The following is a 14,017-nucleotide window of genomic DNA, read 5'->3' on the forward strand; positions in this document are numbered from 1 at the left end:
TAAAATTCATACGGAACTATAAGTAGACCTGGGATCCCCAAGCAACCTGAAGAAAAAGATCAAAGCAGGACACATAACCCTCCTAGACATCAGGGAATACTACAAGGCTACAATAATCAAAAACAGACATATGGATCAATGGAACAGAGTAGAGAGCTCAGGAAACAGACATATGGATCAATGGAACAGAATAGAGAGCCCAGAAATCAACCCACACACCTATGGTCAATTAATCTTTGACAAAGGAGGCAAGAATATACAACGGGAAAAAGTATCTTCAGCACATGGTGTTGGGAAAGTTTGACAGCCCCATGTAAATCAATGAATTTAGAACACACCCTCTCACCATACACAAAGATAAACTCAAAATGGCTTAAAGACTTAAACATAAGACATGCCACCATAAAACTCCTAGAAGAGAACATGGGCAAAATATTCTGTGACATAAATCATACCAGTGACAAATCTGTGACACATATCACATATCAGTGACAAGTCTGTGACATAAATCACACCTTGGTCAGTCTTCCAAGGCAATAGAAATAAAAACAAAAGTAAACAAATTGGACCTAATCAAACTTACAAGATTTTGCACAGCAAAGGAAACCATAAACAAAACGAAAAGACTACCTACAGAATGGGAGAAAATATTTGCAAATTATGTGACTGACAAAGGTTTAATTTCCAAAATATACAAACAACTCATACAACTCAGTAACAGAAAAACAAACAACTCTATCCAGAAATGGGCAGAAGACCCAAATAGACACTTCTCCAAAGAAGATACACAGATGGCCAATAGGTACATGAAAAGATGCTCAAAATTGCCAATTATTAGAGAAATTCAAATCAAAACTACAATGAGGTGTCACCTCACACTGGTCAGAATGGCCATCATTAAAAATCTATAAATAACATATTGTGGAGAGGGTGTGGAGAAAAGGGCACCCTCCTACACTGTTGGAGGGAAAGTAAATTGGTGCAGCCGCTATGGAGAACAGTATGGAGGTTCCTTAGAAGACTAAAATTTGAGTTACTATATGATCCTGCAATCCCACTCCTGGGCATATATCCAGAGAAATCTCTAATTCAAAAAGATACATGCACCCCAATGTTCATAGCAGTGCTATTCACAATAGCCAAGACATGGAAACAACCTAAATGCCCATTGATAGATGCATGGATAAAGATGAGGTGGTACATACACAATGGAATACTACTCAGCCATAAAAAAGAATGAAATAATACCATTTGCAGCCACATGGATGGACACAGAGATGAGCATATTAAGTAAGTCAGAAAGAGAAAGACAAATACCATATGATATCACTTATATGTGAAATTTAAAATATGACACAAATGAACCTATCTATGAAACAGATACAGAATCACAGACATAGAGAACAGGTTGGTGGTTGCCAAGGGGGAGTGATTTGGTTGTGGGATGGTGTGGTTGTTTGGGGTTAGCAGATGTAAGTTTTTATAGATAGAGTGGATAAACAACAAGGTTCTACTGTATAGCACAGATAACTATATTCAATATAATAAACCATAATGAAACAGAATATATAAAACAGAATGTATATATATGTATAACTTAATCACTGCTGCACAGCAGTAAATTAACATATTTTATCTCAACTATACTTCAATAAAAAGTACCATTTAAAAATAAACTTTCATTTCAATTTTGTCAACCCTTATACCTTTAATTTTAGTTTCCATGAAGACCCCATCATCAAGTCTTATTCTTACAAGAAATCATAGATACTTTTCTTTTATCCCTGTGCCATTTTATTCATTTTTGTATGCACACAGTGAGGGGTGGAGCTGAGGGACTCAGACCCTTTTGTCAATCTTTGATTTGATTAATTTATCTAACTGATGCCTCAGCAATTGCTGGTGAGTGTGATTTTATTTGAGCCTTTTTAAATATATATATTTTAAACTGGGATAAATAGAGCAGACTTGGGGCCCTTTAATGTTTTGGGGACGAACGTGGAGGATCCCTTTGGCCCATCCAACATTAGGTAGTGTTGTATCAAAATCTTTGTTTTAATCCTATTAACACCCATTTTATTTATCCCATTTCTTAATAACCATCTAAAGATTTCCATTAAGTCCCTTTAAATGTCCACCTCATTGGGAAGAAGCCTCTTGACTTTCCCCTTAGCTTCTTCTTCCTCTGTTAGTCAATCTAAGGAACATCAGTTAATTTATTGTTTTTATTAGCATCTGTAAGATCCATTGAGGGGAAGCCAAGACCACAGATAAGGCTTCCCTAACCGTTTTTTATTGTTTGTTTTATATTATGGGAGTCCTTAAAGTTAGCCATTATAATTTTTGTATCCACTTTATGATTTGGTCTTTTCATTTGTACCAATAAAACAGCAGTTTATACATGAGAATTCTTTAACAATTTACCAATTTAGAAGTTTTTCCAATTTAAAGGATCCATTGTCTAGCCATTGACCAGTAATATCTTAGTAGCAACTCAAACCAATAAGATGCAAGAGGGATCCTCAAAAGAGAGTGCAAAGGATACAGCCTTCACAAGATCCAGAAAGTTTACTCCTAAAAATAGTTTAAGAAAGTAAAGGCCTTCGTTGTAGAGGTGATGTAACAAAGATTGTGATGGTAAAGTCCCCTTATGGTCTAGGACCCCTTATGTCAAATTTCCCTGAGAGTTGGCACAGCCAGACAAAAAGACTGCTTGGAGTCTCAGTCTATTTGACTGGCTGCCAAATGTACACCGTATGTGTACCGTCTGAATGGCAGAGACCAAGATTTCAAAACACAGAACGAAACATCTAAAAATCAGGTAGAACATTTGCATCTTAAAGACAGGGCGAGAAAGGCAAGTTCCTCCTTCACTGGGGGAGAGGAAGCAGTAGGAGGCAGAGGTAATGGAAGAGAGAAATAGATAGCATCTGTGTCAGGCAGGTCAGGTAAAAGAGAATATGAGGGAAGAGCAGAGGGAGAGGCAGGGTTAACACTAGTGGCTTTTAAAAATTCCAATATAATTTCAAGCAATTTGTTTCCTGCAAAGGTGTTATTATTTCCTTTTTTTTTAACTTCTGAATACCAATCAAAATAAGCATTCCATTCAGTCTGTTTGATCTTATGGCCAGCTTTCTCTAGCTGCACAGGCCAAAAAAACTTAATTTTGGAATGTCAAAAGAACCCCAATTTGGCCACTTTAAGTTGAGATCTCCTTTAGTATAGTTTCCCCAATTAAATATTTGCAAGTATAAATTCCATACATGAACTTGGCTGGGGTGTTAGTTGGAGGTTAGAAATCTGTCATTCCTTTTTCTTTTGTTTTGAAAGCTTTGTTTCCCATTCTGAGGTCTGTCATGATAAAGCTACTAGTGATGATTGTGTGGTGAACAAATGTGCTGTTTGTGAGCTTAACTCCTCTAGGTGTCACCCTAGTGTCGTTTCAGCTCTTTTACGTGTCTAAGTTTCTCCCTCCAGCTGTCTAAAACTGCCGTGGGTGCTTGGAACACTGAGTGGCCAGTTCTTATATGTGGTCCCTGTATGAGCAAGTTTTTTTTTTTTTAGTTAAATAAGTGAGTTTCCTTATGGGACTGCTATATAGTATGAGGACTTGCCTCCACCACTCCAGGTTTCTCAGTTGCCTGAGAAAGTCATTGCTGACCAGGAGGAGATGTCCCTTTTCTTCTTCAGAGCAGAAAGCTCTCGTGATAGTTTCACTTTTATGCCAACAAACCCTATTAAAGCAGCCAATTCAAGGAAAAACAACAGGCCAGCCTCCTACCTAATCACTCAGTCCAAACCTACTCACTGTCCTTCAGCTGAGTAAAATCATCCCAGTGTCTCAACTGGGGTAACCCACTCAGTGCCTTTCAAATGAGAAAAATCTTCCCACTGTCTTTCAACTGGGGTAACCCAGATACCTCTTCTTGAAACTAAGTTGAAGGGAAATCTACTCCTTACAACGAGGAGTTTGTCCACCACTGAATGAAGCTTAGTGTCATCAGCCAATAACAGGAGATCCAAGACCCAGGAGAGATTCAGCCGGATGCATCTGGACTCACTGAGGAGGAAGATGGGCACAAGGGACCTCTGCAGGTACCAAGTCTCTGGATTCTCAGAGTTTAGGCAAAGAAGAGAAGTCTGCTCTGGTTTCCGTCATGGTGGCCAAAACTGTTGACTGAAGGAAAATGCACAACCTAAAAGCTGTGAGTTAAGTTTTATTCAGGGATCTTACTGAGCATAACCCAGGAGACTGCCTCTCAGATAGCTCTGGAGAACTGCTCTGAAGAGGTAAAGGAGGAGCCAGGGTATATACGAGTTTTGCTGGAAAAAAATATATAGTCAAACATCACAAGATTACTGCTAATCACAAAGAACATGTATCTCAAGTTAATTATTTTAGTGCTTTTCTATGTGTGGGAAGATGCAAGAATCTGGATTCACTGAAATTATTCCTTAGATATTCATGCTAACTATCTAAGGCTGGAATCCAAATACAGAATGATTCCTGTTTTTCCTCCATCCTGAATTCCCCTCAGGATGCACTGTTGGTGGGCTAATGACTTTATCCTTGTAGAACTGGAAAGGTGGGTGACATTCTTTGTTTACTGAAATGGCAGGCAATATTCTTTGTTTACATTTCATTCCTTCTACTGACTTTGGACTTTGCTTCTTTTTCTTTTACTACTTCTACTTCTTTTATTACTTCCTTCCCTAGATGTAAGTTTAGATTGTGTATTTTAGAATTTTTTCTTATTTCTTGAGGTAGGCTTGTATTGCTACAAATTCCCCTCTTAGTACCGCTTTTAATACATCCCATAGATTTTATATAATGTATTTTCATTTTATTTTGTCTTCAGATATTTTTTAATTTCTTTTTTGATTTCTTCATTGACCCACCTGTTGTTCAGTAGCATGTTGTTGAGTCTCCACATTTTTATGCTCTTTCCAGATTTCTTCTTGTAGTTGATTTCTAGTTTCATACCACTGGGATTGGAAAAGAAGCTTGATATGATTTTAAACTTCTAAAATATACTGAGACTTGTTTTGAGTCCCAACATATGGTGTATCCTTGAGAAAGTCCCATGTTCACTTGAGAAGAATATTCTGCTGCATTTGTATGAAATGTTCTATACAGATCTCTCAAATACATCTGGTTTAAAGTATCATTTAAGGCCATTGTTTCCTGTTAACTTTCTGTCTGGATGATCTATTTATTCATGTAAATGGAGTGTTAAAGTCTGCTACTATTATTGTGTTGCTGTCAATTTCTAATTTTGGGTCTGTTAATAAATGCTTTATATATTTTGGTGCCCCTATGTTAGGTGCATATTTATTAATAACTATTACATCTTCTTGATTAATTTTCTCTTTTATCATTTTATACTGTCTTTGCTTCTTGTTTTCTTTTTTTGGCTTGAAGTCTGTGAGTGTGACTCGACCCACTTTCTTTCGTCTGCCTTTCACTTGGATTATAAGCTTCTATCCCTGCTCTTTGGGCCTCTGTTTCTCTTTAGAGCTGAGGTGAGTCTTCCGGAGGGAGTATATAGTTGAATCTGTTTTTTTCATCCATCCAGCCACTCATGTCTTTTGATTGGTCAGCTCAGTCCATTTATATTTAGTGAGATTATTGATAAATGAGAATTTCATCCTGCCATTTGAACTTTTGTTTTTCTGGGTGCTCTATCTCCATTGTTTCTTTTTCCTTGTGTTTCTGTTTACTATTTTACTTCCAGTTGTTTTCTATGATGCTTTTCTCAGTTTCATCTTTTTTATGTTTTGTGCCTCTGCTCTAGATTTACGTTTTATAGTTAACATGAACTTTGCTTACAACATATCATACATAAAATAGTCCTTTTTTGCCTGATAGCATCTGTTCTTCGTTTGCTTATATGGGTTCTATCCTATTCTTTCCATTTTATGTTTTTGATATCTCAAATTATCCATTTTTTGTTGTGAGTTTGTTGCCAAATTGAAGTAGCTATAGTCATTTTTTTCTTCTTTTCTCCCTTTTCACCTTTATGCTATAGTAAATTGTTTAACAACCTATTCTGATATAGAGTTGCACTTTTGTCTGCCTGTTTATCACCTTGCACAAAGTTTTGTGTAATTTTGCATTTTTGTTTCTGGTAGAAGAGCTTCTTTCAACATTTCTTATAAGGCAGGTATGGCATTGATGAGCTCTCTCAGCTTTTGTTTGTCTGAGAAATCCCTTATATATCCTTTATATGTGAATGATAACTTTGCTTGATTATTCTTTGCTGATGGTTTTATCTTTCAGTATTTTGATAGTATCATTCCACTCCCTCCTAGCCTGTAGAGTTTCTGCTAAGAATTCTGTTGATAACCTAATGGATTTTACTTTGTAGTTTACCAAGGTATTTTCCCCAGGCTGCCTTAATTCTTTTCTTTTTGGCCTTTGACTTTTGACAGTTTTAATATAACATTTCTTGAGAAAGACTTTTTTCATTGAAGACCTAATTATAGGTCTTCTCTTACCTTCATGGACTTGTATATTCAGTTTCTTCCCCAGGTATGGGAAGTTCTCAGATATTATTTCTTTTCTTTTTTTTTTTTTACATCTTTATTGGAGTATAATTGCTTTACAGTGGTGTGTTAGTTTCTGCTTTATAACAAAGTGAATCAGTTATACATATACATATGTTCCCATATCTCTTCCCTCTTGCATCTCCCTCCCTCCTATCCTCCCTATCCCACCCCTCTAGGTGGTCACAAAGCACCAAGCTGATCTCCCTGTGCTATGCAGCTGCTTCCCAATAGCTATCTATTTTATGTTTGGTAGTGTTTCTATGTCCATGCCACTCTCTCACTTTGTCACAGCTTACCCTTCCCCGTCCCCATATCCTCAAGTCCATTCTCTAGTAGGTCTGTGTCTTTATTCCTGTCTTACCCCTAGATACTTCATGACATTTTTTTCATAAATTCCATATACATGTGTTAGCATATGGTATTTGTCTTTCTCTTTCTGACTTAATTCACTCTGTATGACAGACTCTAGGTCCATTCCCCTCATTACAAATAGCTCAATTTCATTTCTTTTTATGGCTGAGTAATATTCCATTGTATATATGTGTCACATCTTCTTTATCCACTCATCCGATGATGGGCACTTAGGTTGTTTCCATATCCTGGCTATTGTAAATAGAGCTGCAATGAACATTTTGGTACATGACTCTTTTTGAATTATGGTTTTCTCAGGGTATATGCCCAGTAGTGGGATTGCTGGGTCGTAATGTAGTTCTATTTTTCGTTCTTTAATGAACCTCCATACTGTTCTCCATAGTGGCTATACCAATTCACATTCCCACCAGCAGTGAAAGAGTGTTCCCTTTTCTCCACACTCTTTTCAGAATTTATTGTTTCTAGATTTTTTGATGATGGCCATTGTGACTGGTGTGAGGTGATATCTCATTGTAGTTTTGATTTGCATTTCTCTAATGATTAATGATGTTAAGCATTCTTTCATGTGTTTGTTGGCAGTCTGTATATCTCCTTTGGAGAAATGTCTATTTAGAACTTCTGCCCATTTTTGGATTGGGTTGTTTGTTTTTTTGTTATTGAGCTGCATAAGCTGCTTGTAAATTTTGGAGATTAATCCTTTGTCAGTTGCTTCATTTGCATATATTTTCTCCCATTCTGAGGGTTGTCTTTTGGTCTTGTTTATGGTTTCCTTTGCTGTGCAAAAGCTTTGAAGTTTCACTAGGTCCCATTTGTTTATTTTTGTTTTTATTTTCATTTCTCTAGGAGGTGGGTCAAAAAGGATATTGCTGTGATTTATGAAATAGAGTGTTCTGCCTATGTTTTCCTCTAAGAGTTTGATAGTTTCTGGCCTTACATTTAGGTCTTCAATCCATTTTGAGCTTATGTTTGTGTATGGTGTTAGGGAGTGATCTAATCTCATACTTTTACATGTACCTGTCCAGTTTTCCCAGAACCACTTATTGAAGGGGCTGTCGTTTCTCCACTGTATATTCCTGCTTCCTTTATCAAAGATAAGGTGACCATATGTGCATGGGTTTATCTCTGGGCTTTCTATCCTGTTCCATTGATCGATATTTCTGTTTTTGTGCCAGTACCATACTGTCTTGATTACTGTAGCTTTCTAGTATAGTCTGAAGTCAGGGAGCCTGATTCCTCCAGCTCTGTTTTTCTTTTTCAAGATTGCTTTGGCTATTCGGGGTCTTTGGTGTTTCCATACAAATTGTGAAATTTTTTGTTCTAGTTCTGTGAAAAATGCCAGTGGTAGTTGGATAGGGATTGCATTGAATCTGTAGATTGCTTTGGGTAGTGGAGTCATTTTCTCAATGTTGATTCTTCCAATCCAAGAACATGGTATATCTCTCCATCTATTTGTATCATCTTTAATTTCTTTCATCAGTGTCTTATAATTTTCTGCATATAGTTCTTTTGTCTCCTTAGGTAGGTTTATTCCCAGATATTTTATTCTTTTTGTTGCAATGGTAAACGGGAGTGTTTTCTTGATTTCACTTTCAGATTTTTCATCATTAGTGTATAGGAATGCCAGAGATTTCTGTGCATTAATTTTGTTTCCTGCTACTCTACAAAATTCATTGATTAGCTCTAGTAGTTTTCTGGTAGCATCTTTAGGATTCTCTATGTATAGTATCATTCACCAATGGACACATCATCGAAAATGAAAATAAATAAGTAAACACACGCTTTAAATGATACATTAAACAAGATGGACTTAATTGATATTTATAGGACATTCCATCCAAAAACAGCAGAAAACACATTTTTCTCAAGTGCTCATGGAACATTCTCCAGGATAGATCATATCTTGGGTCAAAAATCAAGCCTTGGTAAATTTAAGAAAATTGAAATTGTATGAAGCATCTTTTCCGACCACAATGCTATGAGACTAGATATCAATTACAGGAAAAGATCTGTAAAAAATACAAACACATGGAGGCTAAACAATAAACTACTTAATAACGAAGTGATCACTGAAGAAATCAAAGGGGAAATAAAAAAATACCTAGATACAAATGACAATGGAGACACGACAACCCAAAACCTATGGGATGCAGCAAAAGCAGTTCTAAGAGGTAGGTTTATAGCAACACAGTCCTACCTTATGAAACAGGACACATCTCGAATAAACAACCTAACCTTTCACCTAAAGAAATTAGAGAAAGAAGAACAAAATAACCCCAAAGTTAGCAGAAGGAAATAAATTATAAAAATCTGATCAGAAATAAATGAAAAAGAAATGAAGGAAAAGATAGCAAAGATCAATAAAATTAAAAGCTGGTTCTTTGAGAAGGTAAACAAAATTGATAAACCATTAGCCACACTCATCAAGAGAAAAAGGGAGAAGACTCAAATGAATAGAATTAGAAATGAAAAAGGAGAACAACTGACACTGCAGAAATACAAAGGATCATGAGAGATTACTACAAGCAACTCTGTGCCAATAAAATGGAAAACCTGGAAGAAATGGACTAATTCTTAGAAATGCACACCCTGCCAAGACTGAATCAGGAAGAAATAGAAAATATGAACAGACCAATCACAAGCACTGAAACTGAAACTGTGATTAAAAATCTTCTAACAACCAAAAGCCCAGGATCAGATGGCTTCACAGGCGAATTCTATCAAACATTTGGAGAAGAGCTAACACCTATCCTTCTCAAACTCTTCCAAAATATAGCAGAGGGAGGAACACTTCCAAACTCATTCTATGAGGCCACCAACACCCTGATACCAAAACCAGACACGGATGTCACAAAGAAAGATAACTACAGGCCAGTATCACTGATGAACATAGATGCAAAAATCCTCAACAAAATACTGGCAAACAGAATCCAACAGCACATTAAAAGGATCATACACCACGATCGCGTGGGGTTTATTCCAGGAATGCAAGTATTCTTCAATATATGCAAATCAGTCAATGTGATACACCATATTAACAAATTGAAGGAGAAAAACCATATGATCATCTCAATAGATGCAGAGAAAGCTTTCGACAAAATTCAACACCCATTTATGATAAAAAACCCTGCAGAAAGTAGGCACAGAGGGAACTTTCCTCAATATAATAAAGGCCATATATGACAAACCCACAGCCAACATCGTCCTCAATGGTGAAAAACTGAAAGCATTTCCACTAAGGTCAGGAACAAGACAAGGTTTCCCACTCTCACCACTCTTATTCAACATAGTTTTGGAAGTTTTAGCCACAGCAATCAGAGAAGAAAAGGGAATAAAAGGAATCCACAATGGAAAAGAAGTAGTAAAACTGTTACTGTTTGCAGATGACATGATACTATACATAGAGAATCCTAAAGATGATATCAGATATTATTTCTTTAAATAACCCATCTGCTCCCTTCTCCGTCTTTTCTCCTTCTGGAATATCCATTGCCCTAACGTTGCCCTTCCTCAGTGAGTCAGATAGCTCTTGTGGAATTTCCTTTCTTAAATATTTTTAATGTTATTTCTTTTCTACCTGTATCATTTCTAAATATCTGTCTCAGTACTCAGTAATTTTTTCCTTTCCTGTGGCCTGCTCTTTTTCCAGTGCTTTTTAGTGCATTCTTCATCTCATTTATTGAGTACTTCAGGTTCAGAATTTCTGTTTGGTTCATTTTTAGAGTTTCCATCTCTTTGGTAAAGTATTGCTTTTGTTCATTAATTTTATTCCTGAACTAACTGATCTGCCACTCTGAGTTTTTTTGGAGCTCATCGAGTTTCTTAATGACAGCTATTTTCAATTACAGAAGTTGGATCACCATATTCTGTTACTTTGTTTGGTTTCTGAAGAATTGTCATTTTCTTTTTTGATAGAGCATTACTATGGTTCTTCATGGTGCTTGATGAGTTGTTCTGCTATACATTTGAAGTAGCAAGCACCTTCTTTAGGTAAAGCTGTTTTTTTGTCTTTTTCTTTATTCTAATGATTCAATAGGGTAGAAATTAGAGGACTTTCTTTTGTTTTCCAGTATGTGGTGCTATAGCACAAGTTTTTGGTTTTTCTTACCTGATCCAGCTCTGGTTATATTTTGAGAAAGCAATTTCCACCCTCCACTGCCTCTGTCACAAGTGTCACCAACTGCCCTTGTTATCACTGCTTGTGCCTCTGGGGTTGTTTATGCCTTGCTGCTGCCACTGTCACTGGCATTGTCACCTGGACCATTAGGATAGTAGATGTTTCTCCTGCATCTGGGATCTTCTGAGTTGCAGGCTCTGCCACCATTGGAGAAGGAGGGGAGCTGGGGTTGCAGGTACCTCTGCCATGACTGTTGCTTCTGGCTACATGGGACCCACTGCAGTGGACAAGGGATTGAGGTGGGGACTGGAGTCACAGGATCCTCTGCAGCTGGAGGGATGGGATCATGGGCTCTGCTGCTACTGCTTTCCAGTTATCTGTGGCTGTGGCTGCTGCTGTGGCTGGGAGGTTTGAGTCATGTGTGATGACTACCCTACTGCTACTGAGTTCTCTGGGACCGTGGCTCAGCTGCTGTGGCCAAGGGGCTGGGTTTGCAAATACTGCTTCCTCTATCCTCCTGGTTTTGCCTCCTCTATGTGTTCCAATCAACCCACATTTAGAGGTACAGAAATGTGGAATTCTCCAGTGTCCTGGTGTGTTGGATATAGGCACATTGTTGATTTGTGGATATTTTACTGGTTGTGGATTGAAGGGGAAAGACAAAGGGAGTATCTCACTTAGCTGTGATGTTGACATCACTCCAGATCATATTTTTAAATCCACTCTACTAATCCGTCTTTTTAATTGGTGCAGTTATGCCATTTACTTTTAATTTAATTACTAAGATGTTAGGGCTTTTAATCTTGCCATTTTATTGTTTGTTTTCTATATATTCTTTGTTTCTTTTTTCTCTCTTTCTCCTTTCTTGCCTTCCTGTTGGTTACTTAAATATTTTTAGAATTCTTTTGATTTATTTTTAGTGCTTTTGAGTATATCTTTTTATACTGATTTTAATGGTATGTTGATACACGCACACACACACTAGGACAACCACTAAAATATATATCCACGTATATATATTTGTATAACATATATCCAACATATAGTATAACATGTAGTATATATATGATAGTACATAATATATAACATATATTATAATACAAAAAATAATATATATTATACATTATATGTTATTATATTGAAATATAGTATATATTGTGACAGTCTATTGTAGTAATCATTTTATTAATTTTGGTGAAGTGTAGAAACCCTAACAACATTTATGTTATTTAACTCTCTCACATATATAGTTTTCTTAAATATTTTCTCTGCATACTTTTAGAAGAACTTCAGGAAGTATTATGATTTTGCTTAAAATATCAAACATAATTTAGAAAAATCAATGGGAGAAGGGACACTTACTTTATTATTGATATTTTCTTCCTTACAGTGTTCTTTCTTCCTTCCTGAAATTCCAGGTCTCCTCCTCTTATTATTTCCTTTCTGTTTAGAGAACTTCCTTTGTTCATTCTTCTAGGATAAGTCTGCCTATGACACATTCTCTTAATTTTCCTTCATTTAAGAATATCTTTTTTTAACATCTTTATTGAAGTATAATTGCTTTAAGAATATCTTGATTTCCCTTTCATTACTGAAGGATATTGTCACTGCATAGAATTTTTGTTGAAAATTCTCTTTTTTCTTTCAGCACTTAAAATATATTGTTCCATTTCCTTTTGGCTTTCATCATTTCTGATGGGAATTATACCATCATTTTAATTTTTCCCTTATAGGTAAAGTGTATTTTTTCCTTTGGCTGCTTTCAAGATATTTTATTTGTCTTAATTTTTAGAAGTTTAATTATGATGTGTCTTGTCATGGAATAATTTGGGTTTATGTTATTTGGGTCTCCCTCTGATTCTTGAATCTGTAGTTTTATATCTCTGGCCAAATATGGGATATATATAGTGTCAACCTAAATAAAGAGGTAAAGTGAGGCAAGCTCACATTACCAGAAATTGAGTTTATTCAGGAATATCAGAGGAGTTGCAATTCGGGAAACATATGCTATAGCAAGCTACAAGTGAGTCCACTGAGGGTTTGGGATGGGCTGTATTTATGGGCAAGAAATGTAAAGAGGGGGAATTCCAGCCAGAGTCTAAGCAGTAAATTTGTTGGCTTGAGAATGGGGAGAGATTCGTAGCAGGTACTCATTGGTCAGAGATAAGTCTTAGACTTCTGTAAATTAGGCATTTATGGAAATCAGTCTATCAGTCCTTAGGTTCTGTTCTGAGGGCGCACATGTGAGATTTTCCATTTCATATCTTCCAGTTCCATTTTAGATTGAAATCCTTTCACAGTTCCCTCTCTTGATCAAAATGTTTCACAGAAAGCATCTCTGATCAACCATGTCTTTGGGCATTGTTTTCCTTCCTCCCTTTGTTCCCTTCTCTCTCTTCTCTTCCCTTCCCTTCTCTTCTCTTCTCTTTTCTTCTCTTCTCTTCTCTCTCTTTTTCTTTCTTTTTTTCTTTCTGACATCGTTATATGAGGTACATGTCCCTTGGAGCTGAGGAGGACCATCCTCAGGCATCTTGTCCCATGGAGGAGAGTATGGCAAGTGGATTTCATTGGTCTCATTTGAACAAAAAGAAATGTCAAAAAACAAACTCTGTATATTAGGATCAGGATAGCTGATGCAAGGAAACCAAGGAAGTATGAGTAGACTTGTTTTTTGGGAATTAGCTAGCGTACTCTGCTGATTTCTGAGAAAGCTGTAAATTTTTGTAAGGTTAGGTTAATTTTCTTTTATCAGCCTGTGTTGACCATCTCCATTTCATCCCTGACATGTGACTCCATTTTAGTTTGGTTCTACATTTTCCCTTTTTTATTAAGTCTCCATTGCAGGGTGCTGTTCACCTAATATATTGCTAGGTGTTTCTTCTGCATGGACTTTGCCTTTTGACTGATAATCCATTTTGTTTATACTTCTTCACCATACTATGACTGGACACCTTTCTTCAGGTTGAGAGAAGCTTTGGGGGT

Source organism: Stenella coeruleoalba, assembly GCF_951394435.1.
Source record: "Stenella coeruleoalba genome assembly, chromosome: X".
NCBI lineage: Eukaryota > Metazoa > Chordata > Mammalia > Artiodactyla > Delphinidae > Stenella > Stenella coeruleoalba.